Here is a 27,642-nt window from a genome sequence, read left to right as displayed (position 1 = left end):
CGTAGAGCGCATTACAGTAGTCTAAGCGAGAGGAGACCAGGGCATGTATCGTGGGAGAAGATGGACAGGAAGGTAGGGTTGCAGCCTCTGTATCAGATGGAGTTGATACCAAGCTGCCCGGCTCACTGCTGATACTTGAGCTTCCATAGACAGCTGTGAGTCAAGAATGACCCCGAGGCTGCGGACCTGGTCCTTCAGGGGCAATCTTACCCCATTAAACACCAGGTTTATATCTCCCAACCTTCTCTTATCTCCCACAAGTAACACCTCGGTTTTATCAGGGTTCAGCTTCAGCCTATTCCGACCCATCCATCCACTTACGGCCTCCAGGCACTTGGACACGCTATCTACAGCCAACTCTGGTGAAGGTTTAACGAGAGGTAGAGCTGAGTATCATCCGCATAATGGTGACACTGCAGCCCAAACCTCCTGATGATAGCTCCCAGCAGCTTTACATAGATGTTGAATAGCATGGGGGAGAGGATAGAACCCTGTGGTACTCCACAATTGAGAGGCCAAGGGTCTGAAACCTCATCCCCCAGTACTACCCGTTGGTGCCTGTCTGAGAGATAGGAACGGAGCCACCGTAAAACAGTGCCCCCTTTTCCTAATCCCTCCAGGCGATCTAAAAGGATACCGTGGTCAACGGTATCAAAAGCTGCTGAGAGATCCAGGAGGACGAGGAAGGTATGTTCTCCACTATCCAACGCCCTCCTCATATCATATCATTGCTCTGACCAAGGCTGTTTCAGTTCCATGTCCAGTCCTGAAGCCCGATTGGAATGGATTTCGATAATCTGCTTCATCCAAGTGCTAATAGACGCATTTTGGTGATATACAGCAACCACAAAATTCTGAAACGTAGCATTTCCCTATGTCTCAATGAATATTTAGTATTAATAGATAAAGAAATGTAGTGTTATGAGCATGGGGGCTGGGATGGATGATTCCTGTGGGCCCCCTTTCCAGCCTCTGATTTGGAATCCTGTGCCTTGGGGCTGGCTCTGCTGGCCAGATTAATTTCCTTTGTTAAACAAATAGAGTGGCCAGGTAGGATAATGGGATTAATGGTTGCCCAGCAACTGGTTAATGGGCCAGGAAGACCCTTTTGTCATTGAAACTCTTCAGGAGAGCATCCCCCTCCCCTGGAGACCAGGAGAGGCTTGTAGTTTGAGTGTCTGGAAAATTGCTGGGGACTGGAGGCAGGCAGGCAGACAGACTGGCTCTCTGCACCATGGCATTTGGGGTGCCTCCTGTAACCCTGATGGAAAAGCTGGATATTGGACTGCTGATGCCTTGAACCCCTCCATCCTAAGCTCAGAATGTGTGTAAATAAACAAACCACATTTCATAAAGACACCGCAGTCTCCGTTTACCTTCTTCCCAAAGGAAACCAAACCCTGGATGAGCGCAGGGACCCTGGAAATCTCACCGCTCAGAGATTGGGGAGACACGCAACAGTATATGAAGCCTCATTACTGCTTTGTTACTCACTGCTTTTAGGTTTGCACTAGCTAAGTAAATGCTCAATTCAGGCTTGTAAAATGAAGAAATAAAACAAAGTATAATAGAATTATGAGGGCTCTATTTTCACTTAATTTCTTATACTGCAACAAAAAATCTACAGTATAAGAAAAATAACTTCCTAGCTTGCTATGCAGAGAAAATAAAATGAAGCTGTTTCTACCTAAACTTTAAGAAACTATACTTCCAAACAGTAGAATTGAAATCCAACACAGAGTCTGGCATTCTTAAAGCTTATCTTGCAGCAGACTATTATGCACAGTCATTTTGGTAGTTAGTTCGCATGCATAGGATTGTACTGTTGAACTTGATTCTAAAGTTTAAACTCATCTGCATTTGAGGCTAAAGTCTATTGTAGTCTTGCTTAACAATAGAGTTGAACGGCAGTTTGGGGTTGACTAGACCTTTTTTGGGGTGCATAGCTAGTCAAATCTCGTATCAGCAACAGCAGCTGAATCTGCACCTCTTTCCTGAAAAAAAGAAGTCCAAATAAATAAGGAACAAACTTTGTTCTGAAGAGTCCTTGTGGACATTCTCCATGTGGTGTAGCTCCCCCCTCCCCAAGACAGCTTGCCATCAACCATCTGCTCCTCCTCAGGATGCTGGTGGGGACTGTAACTGGCTGCATCCAAAGCCTCTTTCCATTGCTGCGTCATGGCTTGCTGTGCAGGAATGCATCTAGTGCCTGCAGCACTGAGTATCTAGCCCCAGGATCAGCACCCTGCTCTCCATGCTCCATGGACAGAAGCTAAAATTATGCCTAAATCCCATTTCTTTGGTATATAAAATATACTTGTGTGGTGTACCTAGTTTCCTGCCACTATTATAATACTTTGCATTTCCATTTACAACTTGTTGAGAGATATTATTTCTTTTTAAACAGACCTCTAAAAACAGAATGCGCAATTAGTTCTATACTCATATTCTTTGCACAACCTTCAATATATGCTGCTAAGCAACAAGCAGCCCAGTTCTCAAATCTTGCCATCTATGTGTATTTTTATTTTCTTGACCTTAGGTCTTAACAGAAATAAAAATGCCATAAATACAACATACCACCAATTTACATGTATTAATCCTCCTAATATCACTAAAATACAGTCCTTGTAACACAAAATATAAGATTCTCAGTTAACCTTGTAGCAATCCAATATACGAATATCTAAGATTTCTGCAGTATCAGCACCATGAAAGTAAATACAACCACCTTTCCTGTTGTTATTCTATTAGTATGAGCAAGCTAAAACACACTTTCTGCCAAATGGACCAATGATCAAGTCCAACAGAAAGTTGAGCGAAATATTTAGATATTTGTTCCTTGTAAAAATGGACCAGTAAGGCAGAAGAGAAATATCCTCAACTGCTTCACCCCCACAAATACATCATCTCTAGGCTTAAGGAACATTCCTATATATGCCCCCCAAAACTGCAGGTGACTCTTTTTATTGTACATCTAGTACTCTCATATCTGTGACTGAATTTTATCTGGAACTAAGAAGCCAAGACAGTAAGGTCACATCTAATAAATGTACCATTGGTCTCACCTGAAAGGTGATTTTCATAGGAGTGGGCCATCACTGCAGGTAATAGTTCCACCTATCGTGCGAAGGCAAGAATGTTTTTGAAGTCAAGACTAGGGGCATCAGGCCCCTCCCACTCTCCAGTTCATTCGTAGCGAATCTAAAAAGAGATATCTAAAAATACAAGAACAAGGCCAACAGGCCCGCCAGGAAAATAACATAATAGTCACATGCATAACAACATGACTCTAACATAACAACATAACAGAACTAAAAGTCTTGACTTCACTCTTACATTTAAATATAATAGCGTAACAATAACATGTAACCCATTTATAAAATCTCTAGTCATCCTCCAACTGGGAGGGTCGTGATGGCCCACTCCTATGAAAATCACCTTTCAGGTGAGACCAATGGTACATTTTCCATAGGAGGTGGGCCATCACTGCGGGATGTACCAAAGCAGCCCATACAGGGAGGGACCACCCACATGTTAATCCTCATTAAGAACCTGTTGCAACACTCATCTGCCGAAAGATGCGTCAGCAGAGGCATAACGATCAATTTTATAATGCCTTATAAACGAGTGTGGGGTAGACCAGAGTGCAGCTCTACAAATATCGGCAACAGGAGCATTAGTGGCAAAAGCAGCCGAAGTGGCAGCTGACCTGGTAGAATGAGCCGTTATACTAGCTGGAACTGACAGCTTCAGGGACTCATATGCTAAAGTAATGCATGCCCTTAACCAACGGGATAAGGTAGAATTGGATACTTTATGCCCCATAGACCTTGGATGAAAGGATACAAACAGAGACTCCGTTCGTCGAATCTCTTGGGTCCTAGACAGGTAGGTCTTGAGAGCCCTCCGGACATCTAACGAATGCCAAGCCTTCTCGAGAGGATGGGTAGGATTCGGGCAAAAGGAAGGCAAAACAATGTCCTGGTTGCAATGAAAAACTGAATCGACCTTGGGACGGAAGGAAGGATCAGTCTTCAGCACAACAGAGTCCTTATGGAAGACGCAGAGGTGTCGAGCAGAAGACAATGCGCCCAACTCCGAAACGCGTCTGGCAGATGTGATTGCGATCAGAAACAAGACCTTGAAGGACAGCATACGTAGGGGCACAGTCCTGATGGGTTCAAACGGAGGGCGTTGCAAAGCCTGCAGAACTTTCGGCAAACTCCATGAGGGGAACCGATGGACAACAGCTGGAGAGCGTAGGGCGACTCCCCTCAAAAAACGTTTGATGAACGGATGTGAGGAAATATGATCTCCAGGAGAGGACACTGAGAGAATGGACGACAGAGTGGACGCATGTCGACGTAGAGTGTTGGGTCGAAGTCCCATCATAAAGCCGCTATGGAGAAATTGCAGCACCTGATGCACAGTGGCCTGGGATGGATCATGGTGGTGGGACTGACACCACTTGGAGAAAGCCACCCAGGTATGTTGATAAATACGAGTGGTAGATGGTCTTCTTGAGGCCAAAATAATATCAATCACAGCGTCAGACAGTCCAGCTGACCTCAAATGTCCCCGTTCAAACGCCACGCTGTTAGATTGAGCCAAGTAGGGTCCTGGTGCAGTACTGGACCCTGGGATAGGAGGTCTGGCCTGACTGGAAGTGTCCAAGGATCCATCATTGACATTGCCAGAAGATCTGAGAACCACGGTCGGCGTGGCCAAAATGGTGCTATCAGAACCAGCTGTGCCCTCTCGGTTCGCGCCTTCCCCAAGGTTTTGGCTAACAATGGTATGGGAGGAAAGGCGTACAATAGACCGTCTGGCCACGGTGTTGTCAGAGCATCCACTGCTTCTGCTGTTGAGTCCAGGTATCGGGCAAAGTACCTGGGAAGCTGGCAATTGCGACTGGAAGCAAAGGTCGACTGAGAGGACGCCGAACCGACACTGGAGATGATGGAAAATGGCTGGATGAAGTTTCCATTCTCCCGGAAAGACCTGTTGTCTGCTGAGCCAGTCTGCTGTCACATTCCAAATCCCTCTGAGATGTTCTGCTTTCAGGGATTGTAGATGTTGTTCTGCCCAGACAAAGATGAGGGAGGCTAAGTCCTGCAGAGGACGAGACCTGGTGCCCCCCTGTCTGTTCTAATGTGATTTTACACACGTGTTGTCTGTTCGAATGAGCACATGGTCCAAAGGGAACAGAGACTGAAAATGACGTAGAGCTAAGTGGACAGCCTTTAGCTCCAGCCAGTTGATGCTTTGAGTTTGCTCTGCGGTGGACCAAACCCCCTGAACGTACTGGGAGTTGCAGTGGGCTCCCCAACCGATGAGGCTGGCATCTGTGGTTACAACAGTTCTGCGGGGTTCTCTGAACGACGTGCCCTTGGAGAGGTGTTGAACCTTGGTCCACCAGCGGAAGGAGAGGCGCAGTGCGGGGCTCAAACGAACTTTGCGATGGTTGGAGCTGGCAATGTCCTGTTGAAATGGCAACAGAGTCCATTGAAGGTGCCGAGTGTGGGCTCGAGCCCATGGCACAATGTGGATTGTAGAGATGAACATCCCAAGCGCTCTGGCGAGAAGCATGACGTCTGCGGATGTTTGTTGCATCAGGGACCTTGCGATGCTTGTGATGGCAGTGATGCGATCTGGAGCCAAGAAGGCCTTTGCCTGCAGGGTGTCCAAGATTGCCCCTAGATGTAGTAGGCGTTGGGTTGGTTGGAGATGGCTTTTGTCGAAGTTGACAAGCCAGCCGTAGGCCTGCAAAACATTGAGGGTGATCGTTAAATGATGATGAGCCAGCTCCTCAGACTTGGCCCGTATTAGCAGATCATCCAGATATGGGTAGAGATGAACCCCTTGGGTCCGGAGATAAGCCACTAGGATGAGTAGCACTTTGGTAAACACTCTTGGAGCAGAGGAGAGGCCGAATGGCATCGCTCTATATTGAAAGTGCTGGTGGCCAAAAGCAAACCGAAGAAACTTTCTGTGGGCTATGCAAATGGGCACATGGAGATATGCTTCCTTAAGGTCGATAGAAGCCAGGAAGTCTCCTTCATGCAGACTCTCCGTAATGGAGTGGAGTGATTCCATTTTGAACCTGCGATATGTTACAAAACGGTTGACAAACTTGAGGTCCAATACCACCCTCCATGATAAATCTCGTTTTGGCACAGCAAATAGGAGGGAGTACACCCCTTCCGACCTCTCAGTTGTGGGGACTGGCTCTATTGCCGCTATGTCCAAGAGGTGTTGTATAGCTGTCTGCATGATTCTGTGCCTGGCTCGTGCCCTTGGGCAAGGGGACGGATGGAATCTGTCTGATGGGATTGCCCAAAACTCTATGGCATAGCCATGACTGAAAAGCTCCCTGATCCAGGAGACCGTAGTGAGGCGCAGCCAACGGTCTCTAAAATGAAGTAATCTGCCACCTATGGGCAGTGTGTTAATACTGCTTGCGTTGGCGAGGACCTCCCCTATATGAGGACGATGAGTTGCCCCTGCGCCCTTGATACTGACCTCTGCCCTGGAAGCATCGGTTCCAGGAGCCCCTGAATAAAGTGGGGTCATAGGATCTGAAGTCGCAGCCTCGTCCTCCTGGCCGCGTTCCACGAAAGGGCTGGTTAGTACGGAAGGAAGGAAATCGCCTGAAAGGCCTGTGGTTGATGTTCTTGACAGTGGCCAGAACCGGTTTGTGGGCGTCTTTTGGATCAACCAGCACTGCCTTTAGAGCTTCCTCGCCGAAGAGTAAAGATCCGGAGTAAGGAGCCCTGGACAGATTCATTCTGGCCGCTGAATCAGCCTGCCAGTGGCGAAGCCAGAGGGTCCGTCGCGCGACTATCTGAGCTGTCATGGCTCGTGCCCCCAATTGAGTAGCATCCAAGGTGGCATCGGCCACAAAAGCTGCTGTCTTACGCAACTTTATCAGTGACCTTCTGAGGGCGACAGGATCAGGGTTAGTGTCCTCTAGAAGATCATCCAGCCACATCATAGCTGCTCTGGAGAAAATGGAGGCTGAAGCGGAGGGACGCATGGAGAGGGCAGTGGCCTCGTGATTTTTGCGGAGGGCGAAGTCTATTCGACGCTCAGTAGTGTCCTTTAGTTGGGATTCCCCTTCCCTGGGCAAAAGAGATCGTGAAACGAGGTGAGCGATTGGTTTGTCTATGCCAGGGACGTCTAACTTGGTGGCAAAGTCCGGAGCTAGGGCATAAAGCCTGTCAGCCAGGTTCTTGAAGCGGCGAGATTGAAATGGGTGAGCCCATTCTTCAGAGGCCAATTTGGCAATTGGGTCCGGCACCGGGATGTAGTGTTCAATAGGTGCAGGGGATTTGAGAACCTTGGCCCCTTTGATGGCTGGGGTGGAAGAAGTTGAAGGCGCAGTCTGGAGACCAAGGGTATTAACTACCCTGCGTGCCAGGGGCTGATAGTCTGAGGCATTAAACAAACGATACGATGTATCCTCCTCGTGATCTGAATAGTCGCTCCAGTCATCTCCCTCAATGTGGTCAGTGAAGGTTGACTCCTCCGCATACGAGGCTTCGTCAATACATCTGCCTCTGGCTACATCAAAGGGATTTGGTGAGCAGGAAGGATGAGCTTCATGACACGCACGTTGGTCCATGTTGAGTTGAGGTATGGCAGGAACTTGTGGTAGTGACTGCATTTGGGTGAAAAATGCCAGCATGGCTTGAAGTTGGGAGAGGAAATCAGGGGACAGCTGCAGCCCGGTTGTGGCAGATGTTTGTGCCTGAGTAGGTATTGGAGCAGATGTTTGGGGCGGTAAAACGGAGGGAGGCTGGTTATGTGAAAGCTGAGTGGGAAAGCCAGCAAAATCCTCCTCGTCAGAGGAAGCAGCAGGGGAATGAAATATATTGCTTATGTGTGTCTGAGTTGCTGTGGTGGTGGCGGTGGTTGGCACAGAGTCATAGCGTGGACGCTTTGGTTTGCTATGGCTGGAAAGATGTTTTGTCTTAGCCAGTGCTTTAACATGCTTAGACTTAGTCACCTTAGAATATTGTGGCTTGGCTGTTTGTGACATGTCTGGCTGATCTGGTATCATATTGGCTGATTACGACATGTCTGGGTGTTCTGCCATCTTATATTAACTTGGGTGCAGTACACGGCCACAGAGGGGGCAGGATGTAAAGACCCGAACTGGCACAGTGTACGACCACAGAGGGGGTAGAATACACTGGCAGATGGCTAAGTGCACGGCCACAGAGGGGGCAGGATGCACTGTGGTATCAGTGTTAGTATAATATAGACTGTATTTTAGGCTTGGTACACGGCCACAGAGGGGGCAGGATGTACAAAATATAGTTCAGATTAGTGCTGTAGGCTGGATTTCAGGCGTGGTACACGGCCACAGAGGGGGCAGGATGTACTGAATATAATTCAGATTTAGTACAAGTCAGCCACTGATATTAAAGCTCCAGCCTTGATAATACTGAATATAATTCAAATTTATTACAAGTCAGCCACTGATATTAAAGCTCCAGCCTTGATGGTACTGAATATAATTCAAATTTAGTACAAGTCAGCCACTGTAAATTTGTGTGTAAGGAAGCCCTGTAAGTCTGTCTACAACACACATACAACACACATACAGATAACTTGCAGGGAAGGTATCCGTTGGTTAATAAAGGGGTAACAAAAAAGGCGGGAAATTTGAATTCAACAAAAATGGCACCCGGAAAAAAGAGCGGGAAAAAATGATCCGAAAATGGCGGAGGGGGAAGAAGCAATGGCGGCCGACTGGTAACGAACTGGGGGAAGGGCTGCCCAGCACAGTCTCGCAGGGGGAGGCGCGGGGTCGATAGTCGCACTTGCGGCTCTAAAAAACCCCAAAAGGAGACTGCCGAGAGAAGCCTGTGTCGGGAAAGGCAGCAGGAGGGAAGCTGCTGTTGCCGCCGAGTAAAGAGCTCTCCGCGGCGAAAATTAAAGTCACAGAGAGAGAGGGAGAAAGAGAGGGCAGGAAGCCGCAGCTGCAAGCTCCCGCCTGGGAGACAACTGCAGCCGCGGTCTCTCCAAGAGCTCCTCAGAGCGCTGCTTGAGACAGCCCAGCACAGAAAAAATAGAGCCGCGAGCTCCCAATGGATGCAACAGAGCCAGGGGGAAAGCTCAAAAGCGGACAAAAGCGAAAAGAACCGCAGCCGCGGTCTCTGAGGGGACCCTCAAACAAGCCTCAAACAAGTAAGGGAAATAAGCTTAATAAAAAGCGGACAGAAACGAAGAGAACCGCAGCCGCGGTCTCTGAGGGGACCCTCAAACAAGCCTCAAACAAGTAAGAGAAATAAGCTGAAATAAAGGCTCAAAAAATAAAAAGCTCAAAATTGGCCAAGAAACGTAGAGAACCGCAGCCGCGGTCTCTGTGGGGACCCTCAAACTTAAATGGAAAGTTAAACACAAACAGGGAAAGGAAGGACTTGAAGACAAATGAACAGACAAATACACGAAACTTAGCTAAAAGCTACTTGCTACGCTATAGATCCAATCTTGTTCGTACGAGGCAAGAATGAACTGGAGAGTGGGAGGGGCCTGATGCCCCTAGTCTTGACTTCAAAAACATTCTTGCCTTCGCACGATAGGTGGAACTATTACCCGCAGTGATGGCCCACCTCCTATGGAAAATGCATCTATTCTTCAGCTACCACATTTGAACTTGAAAAGAGATGGTGTGAAACAATGCTTTCTGGCCCTGTTTTCTGGGGCAACATTAGCTCATTTTAGAATTGAGAATTTATTCCTTAAGCACATTTTTGGTAACTTCCTCGCCCATGGATAATAAGGATGGAAGTCGGGCTGTCCTCCTGTCCAGCTCAGGAGGAAGGGCCAATTTTCACCATTTTTGGTTTAATAGCCTTCCCACTGGTGTCACCCTAGCTCTAAGCTAGAATAGTTGATGGGCCTGATTTGGGCATCTTGGGCAAATGGAGGGACCTTGAACCCAGTGGATTCTAAGTCACCTCCAAGTGCTCCTGCAATGCCTCATTTCAGGGTCTACCACTGACAATAAATCTATGCCACCAGTAGTGCTATGTAGGTGCTATAGTGCTATAAGGACCCACAGGGGTAGAAGAACCCCACCAGTGGAACTCTACTTCAGTGGCAGAGGTGTATTATCACTGGCACATCTGGGGTTTAAGATTGCTTTGTTAAATAGTGGCTATTTAATAGTGGCTGTTAGAGAGTGGCTGTATACTATATTCAGCATGGATTTTTTTGTATTCCACAATATTAAATTGAAAATACCCCCATGCTATTTTGATGCTTCCCATAAGCTCATTTCAAAACAAAACCTTACAAAACTTAATAATCCTATAGTCCTCAACTCAGAAATGCTTGCTTAACAACCCTCTCAATTTTCATGGTGATACATAAAACAGTCAGAGAGACTTGAGAGTTCAAAGTGTAAAAAGAGGGGGGGGGAAACAGACCCCTTTTGGTCTCTCTTCTGTCAAGAGTTCTCATAATCTGTTGAAATTCATTAAAAATCAGCCATGTTCACAGAGGACCTGTAATCCTATTACTGACCTCGCCCCATACTCTGACCTTCATCTTCTGCAGTTTAAAAGTAAAAAAAAAATGCCTGGCTGATTTAGCATTGAACTCAATGATAAGGCCGGGCATGCTCAGTAAGAACCAACTGTCAGTGTTCTGAAAGCCAGACTCACAACTGCTGGGCTTGCCTAATCGGGAGGCCACACCCACACCAGACTTTGATTTCACTTGAGACAGTCATGGCTTCCCCCAAAGAATCCTGGGAAGTGTAGTTTGTGAAGGGTGCTGAGAGGACACTCCTATTACCCTGACAGAGCTCCAGTGGCCAGAGTGGTTTAACAGTCAGATGCTCTGACTAAAGCTGTGAGGGGAACAGGGCATCTCCTAGCAAATCTCAGCACCCTTCACTAACTACATTTCCCAGGATTCTTTGGGAGAAGCCATGACTATCTAAAGTGAAATAAGGGTCTGCTGTGGATGTGGCCAGGGACAGCTTTGGTTTAAATTTGGGTGGGAGACTGCTGTAGAATAAAAAGGTGGGGAAACCTTGAAAGGGAATGATACTGTTCACAATGTTTTCCTTTTGCAAAGGAAAGGGGCTTCCCGTCTTCCCCGTGCCCACCCACCTATCCTAAGCATGATTGCAGAGGAGTAAATCCCACTGAACTCAAAAAGCATGCAAATGATCAAACCTGCCCTCCCCTCCTCCTCTTGCCCCTTCCCTTCCCCTTCCTTCACCTCCCCATCTCCTTCCAATCCCCTCCTCCCCCCTCCTCCCCCATGGTCAGTTTTACCTATCCTAGGACTGTGACCTGGGAGACCAGGATTCAAATCCCCACACAGCTATGAAGCTCACTGGGTGATCTTGGGCCAGTCACTGCCTCTCAGCCTCAGAAGAAGGCAACGGCAAACCACCTCTGAATACCGCTTACCCTATTCATAGGGTTGCCATAAGTCGGAATCTACTTGGCAGTCCAATTCATTTTCAAGCATGACTGAATGGGAGTAAATCCCATTGAACTAAAGAAGCATGCAAATTATCAAACCTGCCCTCCCCTCCTCCTCCCTCCCATCACCTCCCTTTTGACCCTTCCCTCCCCTTTCCTTCACCCCTCCTCTTCCCCCTTCCAATCCCCTCCTTCTCCCTACTACTCCTTCTGCTCCCCTTTCCCCCTTCTTCCTTCCCTCTACTCTCCCCTCCTCTATGGTCAGTTTTACCTATCCTAGCTATGATTGCACAGGACTAAATCCCAATGAACACAATAAGTATGCAAATGATCAGACCTGCCTTTCCCCTCCTTCCCCTCTCCTCTCCCTTCCTCCTCTCTTACCCTGTTCCTTCTTCCTCCTCCCCTGCCCACTCCAGGCCTCTCTCCCCATGGCCAGTTTTACCTATCCTAAGCATGACTGCACAGGAGTAAATCCCACTGAACCCAATAAACATGCAAATAATCAAACTTGCCCTCCTCCTCCTCCTCCCCTCCCCATCCCGTGGTCAGTTTCACCTATCCTAAGCATGATTGCAGGGGAGTAAATCCCACTGAACTAAATAAGCATGCAAATGATCAATCCATTCTCAGCAAACTTGCACAGGATTCCTGGATTAAAAAGCAGAGAAATTCACTAATAGGCAAAAAACCATGTGGATTCATTATAGCTGCCCAATTTCCCTGCTTTTTAAAATTTGATAGATATATCTGTTGGCTATAGATACGTCCTTAAACGGCAAGGTTTTTTGCCTATTAGTGAATAAATAAATAAATTAATAAAGACTGTATTTTCCTGGTTCTTTAACTTAGAACATATATATTCACATAGTCCTTCTGTAGGATACCCTCACAGTACACATACCTCAGTCCAGGTGAGTCCTCTATCAACTGTGCATGCTCTGCGTAGTGGGTGTCCAACTTCATCAGCTTTTCCTGCAGCACCTTGTATTTGTTTCACACAACGTAGAAGCTCCTCATGTCCATTACATGAGGAAATAAATAGAAGGGAGAGGCACTGAACTAGCCTGCACATAAGTGGTGACCCTCCAAGCCAACAACAGCCATGTACGAACAACAGCTATGTAAGTAAGGCAGCCAACCAGAAGTTCTAAATATCTCTCAATTTGCTGCCTGCAGGGCTGGTCCCAAAGGGCAGCCAGGTTGGACCCTGGCCGAGAGCCCCTGGAACCACAGATGCCCGAGGGGCCTCTCAATAGGATGGGGGAGGAGTAGTGCTCCTTTTGTGCAATCCACAGCAGAGAGTAGCTGCCGCAGATCGCAGAGAGTGGGCTTCTTTTGCCCACCCATCTCTCCTATTTTTTGAGGCTGCGCGTGCAGGACTGCTATTAACCAAGATGGCGGCTGAGGTTTCCCTAAGGGGCTGAAGCCTCCAGCGTCATCTTGATTGATGGCAGCAATGCGCACACGTAGCAGCCTGCGCAGCCGCAAAAGACAGGTGAGACAGAGCCAGCGAATGGGTGGGTGGAAGGTTCCTCCCTGTGAGAGACAAGTAGGTGCGTGTGCGTGTGCCGGAGCCCAGAGCAAGCTGGTACCCAAGGGCCCCAGCATGTCTGGAGCCAGCCCTGGCTGCCTGCATAGGACTCCCCTGGTGCATTCACTATAGCTGCCCAATTTCCTTGCTTTTTAAAGGTGGCTAGAAATATCTGTTGGCTATAGGTACGTTCTTAAACCACAAGGGTTTTTGCCTATTAGTGAATTATCTCCAAATCAGCTGAGCTATAATATTCCCAAAATTCAGAGATATATTTTGGCTTTCAAGATATTAAGGGTGGTATTCAATATTAGGTCTACTCAGAATAGATTCACTGAAGTTAATAGACATGACTAATTTAAGTTCATTCATTTCAATGGGTCTACTCTGAGTAAGGCTTGATTAAATACAACCCTAACAACAGCGATTCTTTTGTTCCCTCCTAATAACTCCAGAACTTCAATAATTCATATTGATTGTTCTGGATTCAGTACAACCCAAACATATACAACTCTGTTTTAATAAAATTTGGAACAATAGGAGACATACAATAAATCCAACAAAATGTCAAAATTCAAACCTTTCTAATCTTATGAGCAACAAATTTGAATAATATTCCAGTAAATGCATGGCATTATGCTTGTGTAGCTTTTTATGCAACTAATTATTTTATGATTATAAGATTCCAGTAGAAAATACTCTCACTCTTACTCTCATTTTATACACACACACACACTTACTGCTTAGTCCAAAGACCATTGCAGAACATATATAAAACCAAAATGCCACATTTTATATATATTATGAAATATTTCTAGCATCCAGGGCTGGCAACATGTTTCAAATGCCAACACGTCAGGACCAGATATCTATGCACTTGATCATTCAAATACTTGAGATTTTTCCAGTTCTGATGTTATTCTATTGTTTTATTTATACCTTTTTGTACAATGAGGACATATGTGTAACTAAAGAACTATGAGGGAAACAATTAAATTATTAGTATTTTTCAAAGCCAGCAATTTTCAGTTGGGCTCTCAGTAGACTGTTCCCCACCCCACCCTGCTTTTAAGACCTGAAGAAAAATGAAATAAAAATAATTAAAATATGACACCTGAGTCACTTGAGATACTCCTTCCTGTTTTACTTAACAGATCTGCTCTGTGGCAGTGTTGATTCTAAGGAACACAGCTGCCACAGGATAAAGGGGGTTCCTGAACTGATCATACTCCCCACTCCCAATCATCATTCCAGTGACAACATTGCTTCTAAAGGCAACACTGTTAGTGGGCAAAATAGAATCAATGCTCCTTTGCCCATCTTGGCAGATCATCAATATAATTATAGTAGGACCGCACTCATATGGCGGGTTACGTTCCAGACCTCTGCCTAAAAGTGAAACCCGCCTAAAAGTGGAACTCTGTCAATAAAATGGTGCCTGACGCCCAAAAAATGCCGTAAAAGCGGAACAAGCGCCGTATGAGTGGGGCCTTACTAGATTTTATTATCTTCGTGTCCAGATTTTTAAGGTTTATTGTATCTGTATGCTTATTTTGTATGTCGCCCAGAGTGGCTGGATAGCCAGCCAGATGGACGACTAAGAAATTCAATAAATAAATAAATAAATAAATAAATAAATAAAATAATTAATTACTCTAAATTACTCTAAAATAAATAATTACTCTAATTGAAAGCCGCTGTATTAGAACGCTGACAAGCGGGGCCCTACTTGTAAAGCTAGCATGAATCTGTAATTGAAATGGATAGTCTTCCTCCCATTTCATAATAGGCCCACAGAATAGTTATAGCACTGTTCCCACAGAACTTCTCTGTTAATAGTACCTTAATGTTGGACCACTAAACACATGACCACATTCTAAATGGCACAAGACTTCAATTCTTTTAAGTACCTCAGAGAGCAGCAAAATTTATCGGCCACTCCAACACTACGATAGACAAAGTACCTAACATGTTTAATGTTGTTTGTTTTCTTCAGAGCTCCAAAACATCCAGCACAAACCCTGTCCAGCTTTGGAACAATATGCCAAGCACAGGCACTGTACTGTCACGTTTCATTATCCCGGTACTTACAAGCCTGTAAATAATGCCCTGCCTCCCAATAATCACTGATGTGTCACAAGCAGCTTGCAAGGCCTCATACTTATTTTGATCCCATTCTGAAGAAATTCAGTTCACTCATACCTCCACCTGTAGGCTTTTTCATTAGGAATATTTGGGAGGTGTCCATTTCCATTTTCCAAATGAAGCAACAAAATAGGCAGACTCTTCCTTTTGCAACAGAGGCTTAACTTTTGGAGGGTGGAATGATGAAGAAAGGATCCTCCTATTCCCTCTCAGGCACAGATATTGGAAAATAAGCAGGTGGAATAGATTTCTTCCTTGGCATGCCTTTTTGTTAGCTACATAAAGGGACAATGTAATCACCACAAATAGAAAATAAATTTCAGTGTATCAAGCTTGAAATTATCAACAAGAGTACAAGCCCAGCTTCCAGAAAAAAGAAGTTGCACTTGGGGATAGTGACCCTCATGATTATAGGGGGGAAAAGCTGTTTGCTGAGAAATTGTTTAATCTTTGAACTTATTGCCCGTTTCCTATTTAGGTAACAATCCAGGAAAAAATACTCTTATTAATCACCACATTTATATCCTGCCCTTTTCCAAAGAGTTAAAGATCCTCCGTGGTGCAGAGTGGTAAGCGGCGGTAACGCAGCTGAAGCTCTGCTCACGGCTGGAGTTCGATTCCAACGGAAGGAGGAAGTCGAATCTCCGGTAAAAGGGGTTGAGGTCCACTCAGCCTTCCATCCATTTGTGGTCGGTAAAATGAGTACCCGGCATATGCTGGGGGGTAAAGAAAGGCAGGGGATGGAACTAGCAATCCCACCCCATATATATGGGTCTGCCTTGTAAACGTCGCAAGACGTCACCCTAAGAGTCGGAAACGACTCGCACTATAAGTGCGGGGACACCTTTAGCTTTACCTTTAAAGGTTGCAAAGATCTAATGTATATCTTTGCATCAACCCTGTGAGAAAGGTTTGGCTGAAAGAAAGTACTATGGTGTCAATAAAGATTGCATCTGAGAAGCAGGCCTGATTGTTTATGCCATGTATGTCATTCAGCAGTCAAAAAGCCTTGAGTCTCATATGACAGTTAGGCTGCAAGCAGGTACCATCTCCAGCAGCTGCCCAGATTAGCTGGCTAGCCCTTGCTCTGCTGCTCTGCTCACTAGCAGAGCAGAGGCACCTTCCCTTTCTGAGAGAATCCCTGTTGTCCCTTAATTTCTAAGACAGAAGTATTATTTATTTATTGAATTTCTATCCCGCCCTTCCTCATGGAGGAGCTCAGGGCAGCTAACGTAAACAAGTGCATCTCTAGATTATGGGACTTACTCACCCTTTACTCCCAGCCACCACAATACTGACATAAGGAGGCCAGAGTATAACAAAGTCTCTCTCAGCCACTATAAGCCTCCCCTCTTCCTGACGGCAAGTGCTACAATTTCTCCATTTACCCAAACCACTCATTGAGCATAGCTGAGCACAGATTTAGCCCTAGGATTTCCACAGCCAAACGCCACACTGACTTTTAAAACATTGATGAAACTCTGGAAAGATATTTAAATAATCAATCAGTTATGGAAAAAGCTCCCTCCTCTTGAATGTATTCATAAAGAAGGTGGTATAGCGATCTTAATTGGGGCTTACAGACATTACCTAACTATGTCACAACAATAAAGATTTTCCAATAGACTGGTTGTATATATTTTAGAAAATGCAATGAGAGATTCTGAGATGCATGGTGAAGATTCACGCAGCTCAAATCTTGTGCGTGGTATAGTGGTTAAGGTGTTGGACTATGACCCGGGAGACCAGGGTTCGAATCCCCACACAGCCATGAAGCTCACTGGGTGACCTTGGGCCAGTCGCTGCCTCTCAGCCTCGTGAAAACCCTATTCATAGGGTCGCCATAAGTCGGAATCGACTTGAAGGCAGTACATTTACATTTATTTACTGTAAAATGTCAAGTTCAAATTTCCTGTAAAGTACAGCAAATGCTGACCCAGCTAACATATGTTTCTCTGTTGCTGCCAGATCTACATTTCTACTTTTATCCATCTCATATACAACCCTTCTCTCTTTATCATTAGTTTGTGCACATAATTAATTCAGACCTTAATGGCACAACAAACACATTCAAAAGAAACAACACAGAAAGAAACTTTGGGAGGAAGCAGAGAACTCCTGTAATTTTAAACAGCTGCTCAATTATAGGTAGTTGCTAGATGCTCTCACATTCCTTTAATTATTTTGGTTGAAATTCCACCCTTTAAGCAATATGTGCTGAAGCCAATTGCACAATTTCACTTCTTTTCAGGCAATGTATAGAGTTATACTTCTTGCCTGCTGCTTAAACTGATATTTGAAGTCAATAGATCTTTAAAAGCAAATTGCCACTGCTTTGTTGGTTAACTGCTAGAGTGATGTTCTGAAAATTGAGGAACATAATGCTACTGAAAATATTATGTTTCATGACTACCCCATTCATCCAGGGCATTAACATGATGCAAAGATTTGCTCTTAATGCATCAGTTAGGTCTAGAGATTTTAATTGTACCAAAGTAAACAGAAGTCGCTCTTAAGAGGAAGGGATGAGTTTAGAAAGGAATAGTGGACTCACTGTCAAAATTCACACTTTTTCAGAAACAGAGGATAGTCTGGATTAGGGTGCTTCTGCTCTCACTTCTAGGGTAGGGCCGATCAAATGTTAGCAAGTGTGCCGTGCTGTTGGTGGAAAAGCTCTGACCCAAACTCAGCATATATCCACAGATAAGAAGAAATAAGAAACTTATAAATAAAACACAAATACTGGAACCTTCACATCAACTTGGTAAAAAGAGAAAAGGCTGATGGCAGAGAATGTCAATCTGTACAATCTGCAATAAAGTAAATAGTCTCTTGTCAGGATACTTGTTAAACTTTGATTATCTAGCAGAGGGAAAATGGAAGTTATTTTATGCTCCAGGGTGACATCCTACTGTTGTGGATCTTGCCTCCTCCTCCTCCCGGTGGAAGACAGGAGGGGAGTGGGTGCTATATGCCAGGTTTGTAGGATTTGTTCCCCACCTACCTAATCCCTGGCTCTAGTTATTACAATGTGGGGGTTAGTGACTATTTTGTCTGCTAGCTGGTTAGCCGCAGTAGGAGATAAAACTGGTTTCTACCCCAGAGTTAGAGCCTGTTGGTGAAACCTGCCCCCCCTTCCCCATGAGGGACAGGAGGAGAGTGAGTACATTCTAGGTGACAGATGGGGAGGACAGCTTGATTGATGGTCTTTTTGTTTTTTGCTGCAGGGTTAGTTGGCATTCCTAATATATCCAGTATGATTGATTTGTATTTTTTTATTTTACTATTTGCTATTGTTTTGATTTTTTTTACTGTACCTTTATGGTTTTATCTATGGCTCATTTTTATGTACACTGCTTAGAAATGTGAATGTTTAAGCAATATATAAATGTCCTAAATAAAAATTGTATATTTCTTTTGTATAAGGAACTGTTTGTTAAAGCTTTGCTATTGTTGAGCTGCTTTGAGCTCAGTTTGGTTGTTGGAAAAGCTGCATACAAATATTAACTCAAATCAACTTTACTCTAGTAAGATTTCCAACTTGAGAAATGAAGTGGTGGAAGGGTACAAAATAAAAACTTACTACTTGATAAATGAGGCTCCCAAAGTGCTTTAAATGCAAGGTGGATGTTATAATAGAATAAAACTCTTGGCCCAAACTAATTTCCAAGTGTAGAATAGGCTGAAGCAATGTGTTTGGACATTTGTCAGCCAAATTTAATGTTTGCACTGGAGCAATCAAACCCCGGTTTAAAAAACTAGGATATGCCCAAGCTGTGAGCACCCACACCTCTTCACTCTGCATGTTCCTTTACTGCCTTGTCCTTCCATGTAAGTGGCAAAACAAAGCTGAAAGTAGCCATCAACCAGCTCCCTGTTACTGTCCGAACTGGAAGCTGCAGTTTACGGCTTCTAAACAAACCTTAAAGGTGGCTTCTGATTCTAATTTGTTTGGAGGGAGAAATATAAATCAAATAATAAATAAATAACCATATCCCTGGTTTATTTTGCCACTTATGTGAATGGAAGTGCAAAGTGGCAGCTTCTTCATATCCTTCCTGATTAAGCTGGAATCTGGTCACCTGAATGCAACCAATGTGTATCCCTAGTGAACAAAATTAGTGTACTTGATAAGAACTTGGATCCAGCTGAACTTCTGGATCTGAAATTATATATTGACTATGTGTCAGGTACAAATCACTCACAATCTGAATCACTTTGGGCAGTATCCAATGCACTTGTTCCACAAGGATTTACATTTGCAGAATGGAAATTCCCCTTTCCCCTGCACGCCTTCCCCAAATCTGCTTTGAAGGGTCAGGGGAACCCCCAGAACAGATTTGGGGGCACAGGGGAGAGAGGAAATTCAGCTGTACAAGCATAAATCCTTGTGCTAATGGCATGAATTACTTAGCACTACATTGCTTACAAGCCTTCACATTTATATGAAGGTTTAACCATTGTAAGTTGTCCTATGAAAGGGAGGTACATGAAGAATTGTTATGCTCACCCCACTTCTCTGAGCATTGAGAAGTTCCATGTTTGGCTTTCTTTGGAAGGAGGTCACTGAATGCTTATTGGTGTTGTATAATACTTGTGTTCATATACAGTTTGATCATGGGTGAAAGGACAACATAAAACCTGCCAAGAAACAGCCAAATTGCACAGCTTTCACATCAGATCTCTAGGAAAAACAGCCATCACTCTTAGTTGCTTACAAACCCCAAACTTAGCTCTCCTTGTCTGTCTTTCTCAGTCTCACTCAAACTGCATTCTGTTTATACACACACATGGCTTGCCAGGAGTCCCAGAGACTCTGGATTTTGGGGGTCCTCTCCAGGTCTCTGGATGAGTCACCTTAATCTCCGGACTCTCATCTTTCATTTACAAATAAAAAATAAAAAAAATAAGTTTCTAGATGGTCTGGTTCATGAGATATACACCAAAATGTCAGCCTCCCCAACAACTTCTGTTAAATCAGCTCCTAGCTGGCTGCTCTAACCTCGCCCTTTCAGGTTTGTAGCCAGTAAGTGAAGTCAGGGTTGTGGTTTGTTGACCTCCAGGCAGTGCCTAGACCCCATTGCAAAGGCAGAAAACGTTTTCCCTCTGCTTTATCTGAAAATCTCATAAACTGAGTAAGGATATAGCTTTTGTCTTTTTCTCTCTTGTGTGCAGGAGTCAAACAAGTTTAAATTTCCCGGGCTGTTGAAGAGGGCAGTGTTTTGAAAACCTTCCTAATATGAAGCTTTAATCTAATACTCACTTTTCTAGGAGTAAAGCTGCAATGCTAATCACATATACCTGGAGTAAACCCCATTGAATTCAATAGGACTTACTTTTGAGTAGACATGGTTAGGATTGTGCTGTAAATTAATGATGGCGGATCCCTCAAGCATCCTGACCCCAAGCAATTTAGGCCCTTGAAAGTGATGAAGGAAAAATGGTTTTTTATATATTCATACATATAAACATAGGTTATTATATTAGAAGGTATAGGTTTATATAATAAAAATAATAAAGAATTAAGCAAAAGGCCACAGGCCTTGGGATCATGGGAAAAGCAAATTCTGCTTGAAGTTCATAGCTCATGAGAAGCGGGTAGGCCTGAGTGTATGATTAACTTTTAATGACCATATTGTTTTAAGCAAAAGAAGCATAATCTTTCATTGATGTATTTTGAATTGTGTGATCCCGAGAATGGAATTTTAGATAACAATTACATATATGCTAACTTTGATTTGTAGGGCAAGAATGCCGACTAGCGAAAATATTTCATAACACTCCCAGAGTAAGAGCAAGAGGAACTCTGAGCTTAGCATGCATTTTAAAATACTTGGTGTGTTGTTTTTACTTTTGATAAATAGGATACTGCTTTGCATGTGGGTACCCATGGTGGATAGGTATTTTGAGGTAGCTTGCCTTGTCAGTTTCTCTGGGGCTGAGTCGCTGATAGTATCACCTAGCGCCTCTTCTGACTGTGTGGGCCTCAGAATGCAGACCAATGTGTTAAATATAATCCCCTCTTTTAAGCTATGTATTTTATAAAGTTAAGAATGCCGCCCTGGGCTCCTGCTGGAAGGGTGGGGTATAAATAAAATAAAATAATAAAATAAAAATAAAAGAATGGAATTTCTGAAGAGATATAGGAATAAGGAACAGGAGAGCAGGCTAGCAAAACAACCTAAGTTAGCCAATCTCAACCTAGCATTGTGGTATTGCTAAAGGAACATTTTGTAATGTCCTAAGATGTTCCTGGCCAGCTTGGCTGATCAGGAGCCATGATGGAATGGAATGTATGGTACAAACTGGCCTCAAAATGGCCAAAAATCATTAATAATGTAAGACAGAAGAATAGTGGTAACCTAGGTCAAATAGACAGTGGGATTAGAAATATTAGTCAAACGAAGACAGCAAGACAATAGGATGGGAGGTATCTGCAAAATATGAATATACATGTACTTGTTTTAATAAAAAATATCTGATTGGTTGGAAATATTGCAAGAGGGAAGAACTGTTACGTTATGTGGGGAGGAACTTATGGGATTGGTAAACTAATGTCACATGTGTATTCAGTACTGTATAAAAGAACTGTGCAGACTGTGCCTCATTGCAGTCCTCTCCAGTCTCTCTGGGAGGCTGACCCTGCATATGCTTATAAAGAATAAAGATCTAGCTTTTTGCTTCAAGCCTGCGTCTTCCAATTTCTTCAAGGACCCCCAGCAAAAGATCCCAAAGGAGAAAAATTCTCCATCGTTAATGGGACTTTTGAGTGAACATAGCAAAGAATTGTGTTTGTATTGTAAATCTTTCTCTCCTCCAATCCTATTTTTTAAAGCAATTAGGCAGGGCTTACTTAGGTATCACAGTTTTTATTATCTAGGAAACTAGTACTGATTTTTTTTTAAATGTTCTGCAATGACCAACTGGTTGGACAATAAACTATTATATGTATTTTTACATCTGCAGTGTGTTTGTATATATGGAGTCTTTCCAACAACCCTCTGAGGTAGGGCTGGTGATTGGAAACCAAGGCAACTCACAATAAGAAAAAAATCCCTTTACAATCCAGTAACCATAACAACAAGTACAAACAGTTGCAGAACAGCTTAAAGTGGCATAATTCTGAATTTTGGATTGGGTGAATGAAGTTCCTTATTACTTGAGGTTGCAGTTCTCTGCAAGCTTCCCTGTTTGTGTAAGGCCCACTGAATACACTGAGACTTGCTTCTGAGTTAACAAACATACGATTGCACTATAAATATCTTTATAGGTTGTGAAAATAATAAACATCTTTTTTTTTTTTTCAATAATTTTTATTCAGATTTTCATAAAACACACAAGACAAAATCATAAAACATTCAAAGACAAAAAACAAAATCAAAAATAGTTAAACAAAAAGAAAAAAAAGAAAAAAAGAAAAAAAAAAACAAAAACAAAAAAAAATAAAAATAAATAAAGAGTAAAATATTGACTTCCCATTTGTCAAAGATCAAATCAGTTATAAGTCTATAATATATAGCAATCCTGTCTCTTAAGTCATATTATAAAATCACTTTCCTCCAGTAGTTATCTTACTTAATCATCAAATCTCATAAACATTACTTTATTCTTTCCACAAAAAGTCAAAGAGAGGTTTCAATTCTTTAAGAAATATATCTATCAATTTTTTTTTTCCAGATAAGCATATCGATTAATCCATCTCATTACTAATTATGATAATCTTATTGTCATAACCATAGTCAAAATAAACATTTCAATTAATCCATCACATCAGAATCTGTTAGGTTCAGTAATTTCAGTAGCCATTGTTCTATTATCTCTATTAGTTCCATTTTCCATCTTCTATCTTCAGTAGTCTTGTTAAGTCCAGTAATTTCAATATCCAATCTTCCATTATCAGTATTCCATAATAATCTTGCTGTCAAAGCCATAGTCATATAATAAGAGTCTGATGGGAATTACCTCTATCCCAAATATTTTCTTGCCATCCATTCTGAATAAGTTGCTGAAATACTGCTGTAAAATCATATCTCTGTTCTTTTTTTCAAAATACACTGGGTCATCTCTTAAAAGTTTTTCCATTGTCACATGGCTGCAGTTAATTCCATAGATTTTCTCTATATTGGGCTCCATCACATCCTTCCAGTCCAGAAGATAATCCATGCCATTGATAACTTTATCTCTAGAATCTTCATTAATTTCTTCAGAGATAACATTGAGTTCCAAACAATAGATTTTATTTCTAAAGTCCATAGACTCCAAATCTTGTTCCTGTTCCACGTTTGTTCCAATCTCCGGGATCTCCTCTCTCACAGGGACCCCTATTCCAGTCTCCAGGGTCTCCTCTCTCACAGGGACCCCTATTCCAATCTCCGGGGTCTCCTCTCTCACAGGGACCCCTTCCAGGGTCACCTCTCTCACAGGGACCCTTATATCTTTAATCTCCTGCTTCATTTTACTCAATTCAATTTTCGTTATCTCAATCTCATTCATTATTCTCTGAAACATAGTTATTTCCAGATTCTCAGCCACTTTCTTAATTGCCATTTTAAAAGAAAAATATAGGAAAACCACTTCTTATTTCAGCAACAATTGGGTTAATACTCCAAACTTGGTGACATCACAGTATAAACAGAGCAGACAGCCTTATCTCTCCAATAGTTAAGTAAACAAAATGCAGTTCCCAGGATCGAAGCAATTAATGGCAATCGTCAAGAAACAGATTCGTCAAAATAAAATAGACCAAAAAGAGAGTAGTCTCAAAACAGTATAATATTTTTCAAAATAAAAATCTGGAATAGAAATCCCTCTTCTGTGTGTATCTTTAGAATGCAAATCCAGGACAGCTTTTTGCAACAAAAACAGAGATAAGCTATTAATTAGTGCGTAGCAGAGAGAAGTTACGGCTCCCCAGTGAGATGTCAAAAACCGATCAATCTGGCAAATCTCTTTTAAACAGCAACAATTTAAGTCAAGTAAAAGAAAAATATAGAAAGAAGGGTGCTTGCCTGTTAGTGCGTTCTCTCTTAGAAGATAAGATGAACGTTCGCTTTAACAGATAGAGCTTGCTGTTGAAAATCCGTCCCACCTTCGTCGGCTGGACCTCGTCCCATAAATTAATGAGATCTGGTCGTCCCAACAAAAATAGGCTTTGAGGTTAATCTCTTCGTTTCTCCCTACCCGGGAGAAGTTTAATCAGTCAAAAAAAAAAGAAAAAACTGACTGATATATCTGAATAAGCTTCTTTTGAGGCAGGAGCCCGTCTCAAAAGCAGGCACAGGCTAAGTCACCCTTCCCGGAAGTCCTCGAAAATAATAAACATCTTTGACAGTCATGGTTATATAAATATTCCTTCATACTGTGTCCCAATAAGTATTTGATTTCACACTATGGTTGTGCACCCTTCTTCCTTGGGGTGGTCATGGTTCCCCTCTGTTGTTTTCATCCTGAGGGGCAGATAGGCTAAGAGATGGTGAGTAGCCCATGGTCACACAGTACACTTTATATCTCATTTCCATTTTGAAAAATTAACTAAACCGATGTACATGCAGGCAAAGTTTATTAAGGAGATCCACACAATACACTTAAAGCACATCCAACTCACATTTAAAGCAAATGGGAACTGGAAGAGAATATCAGGAACTGCCTCAGTATTACAAACACTGTAACATCAAAATATGCCTCTGCAAAAATGGAACAAACTACAATGAGCCTGATAGCAAATGCGAAATAAAGTGCTGCCAATATTGTGGTTCAAATGGGACTCATTTGGCATGTTCCTCACTTAAAAGTTGGGAGCAAAATTGGGAAGGCATAGAATGTAGAACTATCCTGGCCAAATCAACTGGGAACTGTCAAAAATGCCGAAAGCGTTCTTGGAGTATGCCAGAAAATGAAGATATTGGAGACAGCTTGCTGGGAAAGCCATCACCCAAACGTCCCAGTCAGTCTCCTGGACCCCTTGGCTTTCTTGTCAGAGATGCCGCCTGGGAACTGGAAGAGAATGAATATCAGGAACTGCCTCAGTATTACAAATGCTGTGACATCAAAATATGCCTCGGCAAAAATGGAAGAAACTACAATGAGCCTGATAGCAAATGGGAAATAAAGCGCTGCCAATATTGCGGTTCAAGTGGGACTCATTTGGCATCTTGCTCACTTACAAGTTGGGAGCAATCAACTGGGAACTGTCAGAAATGCCGAAAGCGTTCTTGGAGTATGCCAGAAAACGAAGATATTGGAGACAGCTTGCTGGGACAGCCATCACCCACACGTCCCAGTCAGTCTCCTGGACCCCTTGGCTTTCTTGTCAGACTTCTCCAAAACTTCTTAAGAAATATGAGCAGCCATCACTGAAGGGGAGCTATGTGGAGGAGAGGAGAGGGCTCACTGCAAGTGAAGGGGTGAAAAACATGTGTGGGTTGAAAAAGGGCCCCTTTAATTTATTAAAGACTTTCCTCTTCTCCCAGGCATTTTAGCATGTGTTTTATATTGTTTTAAATTTTTAAATTGTGTTTTAAATTGATTTTTAAAAGATGTATTTTTAAACTGTGTATGTTTTTAGTTACTGTAAACCACCCAGAGAGCTTCGGCTACGGGCGGTATACAAGTATTATAATAATAATAAATAATAATAATAATGACTTCCCCTAAAGAATCCTGGGAAGTGCAGGTTCCCCCTCACAGTTATAGTTCTCACCACCCGTAACAAACTACAGTTCTTATGATTCTGAGGTGGGATTCATGTGCTTCAAATGTGTGTTGAATGTGCTTTTTATGAATGGTGTAGATCTGCCCTAGGTATGCTGTGCATTCATTAGTGAATTCAAAAGAACAATTTTAAAAGATACTTTTTAAACAAGGGAAGGGTTGTAGCTCAGTGGTAGGGCATATGCTTTGCATGCAAAGGTCCAAAATTCAATTTCTGGAAAATATTATTGCCTGAAATCCTGGAGAGCCAATGCTAGTCCATGTCATCAGTATTGAATTAGATGGTACCAGAGTCAGTATAAGGCAGATTCCCTTGTTCTTAAAAGTGGGAAGAGACTCAAGGGCTACAGTGACTCCAAAATTTATTTATGTATTTTATGTACAACATCTATATATTGCTGTATTGTAAAAAATCTCAAAGCAGTTTATGGAAGGAATTAAAACAATAAAATTATTGGCAAAAACATTTAAAGACAGTTATTTAAAAACATTCAAAATAATAAAACCAACCATGAGTTAAAAACAGATAAAAAACACAATAGCTTCTACATGCCGAGATAGGCTTGCCTAGACAAAAATGATTTTAGCAGGTGCTGAAAAGAGTACAATGAAGGCATATGACTAATGTCAATAGGCAGGGAGATCCAAAGCATAGGTGCTGCTACATTACAGGACTGATTTCTTACAACAGCAGAACAAGAACTATGTGGAACCCGTTACATGGAAAGCACACCTTGAACTTGGCCTGGTAGCAAATCAGCAACCAGTGCAGATTTCAGAGCAGAGGAATTATGTGCTGATAGGGTCTCATTCATGTCAGCAATTGTGCTGCTGCATTCTTCATTAACTGCAGCCCCCAAGTCAGGTTGTGCTGCATGGAGATTTCTGTGACCTTGGCTGACTAGCTGCCAGGATTGTTTTAGTTTTGGTTAGGAATCCTGACTGGTTGTGGGATGCTGAGTTTTCTGCCTTACTCATAGGAATCTTGTTGTATTTGGTATGGTGTTGCATTTAGGAAATCATCACTGTCTTTTGTTTTTCTTTTCTATTTGTATTTCATTTACCTTTAACCTCACTCCTTTACATACATAAAAGCAACGCCAGTGGTTCCATGCGCTCAGCTCAACCCCCTTAAACCCACTGATGATGCACCTTGTTGGTTGCATGAGTTTGTTTCTTGCCCAATAGTGGTAAAAGAGAATTCAAGCTGCTGCCTGTGAAGGTAGACCAAACAATGTGTGTTTTCTCTCTGTCAATTATTACTCACTAGAATTAGGTTGGCTGTCAAAGTGAATTTATAGCAGCCCACAAGGTAGACAGAAAAGGGTAGAGAATCTTCTTACTCTTACTCATTTCTCAAACCTCTTTCTGAAGTGAAGGGTCAAATCTGTAAAGAAGTTTGGAGTAGTCATGTTAAAAGACAGGGGTAGGGCATTCCAGGCAGGGGGTTGCCAACCCTGCTTGGATATGGATATCTTTGCAGAGGATCCCTAGTCAAGCTTTACCAACAGCACAATCCAAACTGTATCTACTCAGAAGTAAATCCTATTGAGGTCTATGGGGTTTAGTCACTTAGTGTGTTTAGTATTCCAGCCTTCAGGGGCATCCATCTTTACTCCTGAGTGCTCCCATCTAACATCTCTACAACACTAGACTCCTTTCTTCCTACAATGGCCTTCTGGTGACCGGCCTGGTGACTGTGGGCACTTATACCCTTTTTGCCAGAAGCAAGTAGGCTAGATTAAATGTTCCTTACCCAGACTCCATCTTTAAGCTAAGATCTCTATCTTAAATTCCAAC

The 27,642-nt window shown here is 43.0% G+C and overlaps 1 protein-coding gene across 9 annotated transcripts in view; it reads right to left on the bottom strand.

The window, feature by feature from the left end:
• Positions 1–27,642, bottom strand: part of TPD52L1 (TPD52 like 1) — a 73,960-nt gene that overhangs the window by 34,193 nt on the left and 12,125 nt on the right. Inside the window, exon 2 of one of the 9 annotated variants that reach the window (XM_061623760.1) lies at positions 12,358–12,468. The exons of 7 other annotated variants lie outside the window; for them this stretch is intronic. The gene's annotated coding sequence lies outside the window, so the exon portion shown is untranslated. Of the gene's footprint in view, positions 1–12,357; positions 12,798–27,642 lie in introns of those variants that run through there. One more of the 9 variants, XM_061623756.1, reaches the window with a different exon arrangement.

This window comes from Rhineura floridana, chromosome 4 (assembly GCF_030035675.1).
Source record: "Rhineura floridana isolate rRhiFlo1 chromosome 4, rRhiFlo1.hap2, whole genome shotgun sequence".
Classification (NCBI taxonomy): domain Eukaryota; kingdom Metazoa; phylum Chordata; class Lepidosauria; order Squamata; family Rhineuridae; genus Rhineura; species Rhineura floridana.
The sequence above is the reverse complement of the archived record's forward strand: the minus strand, read 5'-3'. Positions and strand labels throughout refer to the sequence as shown.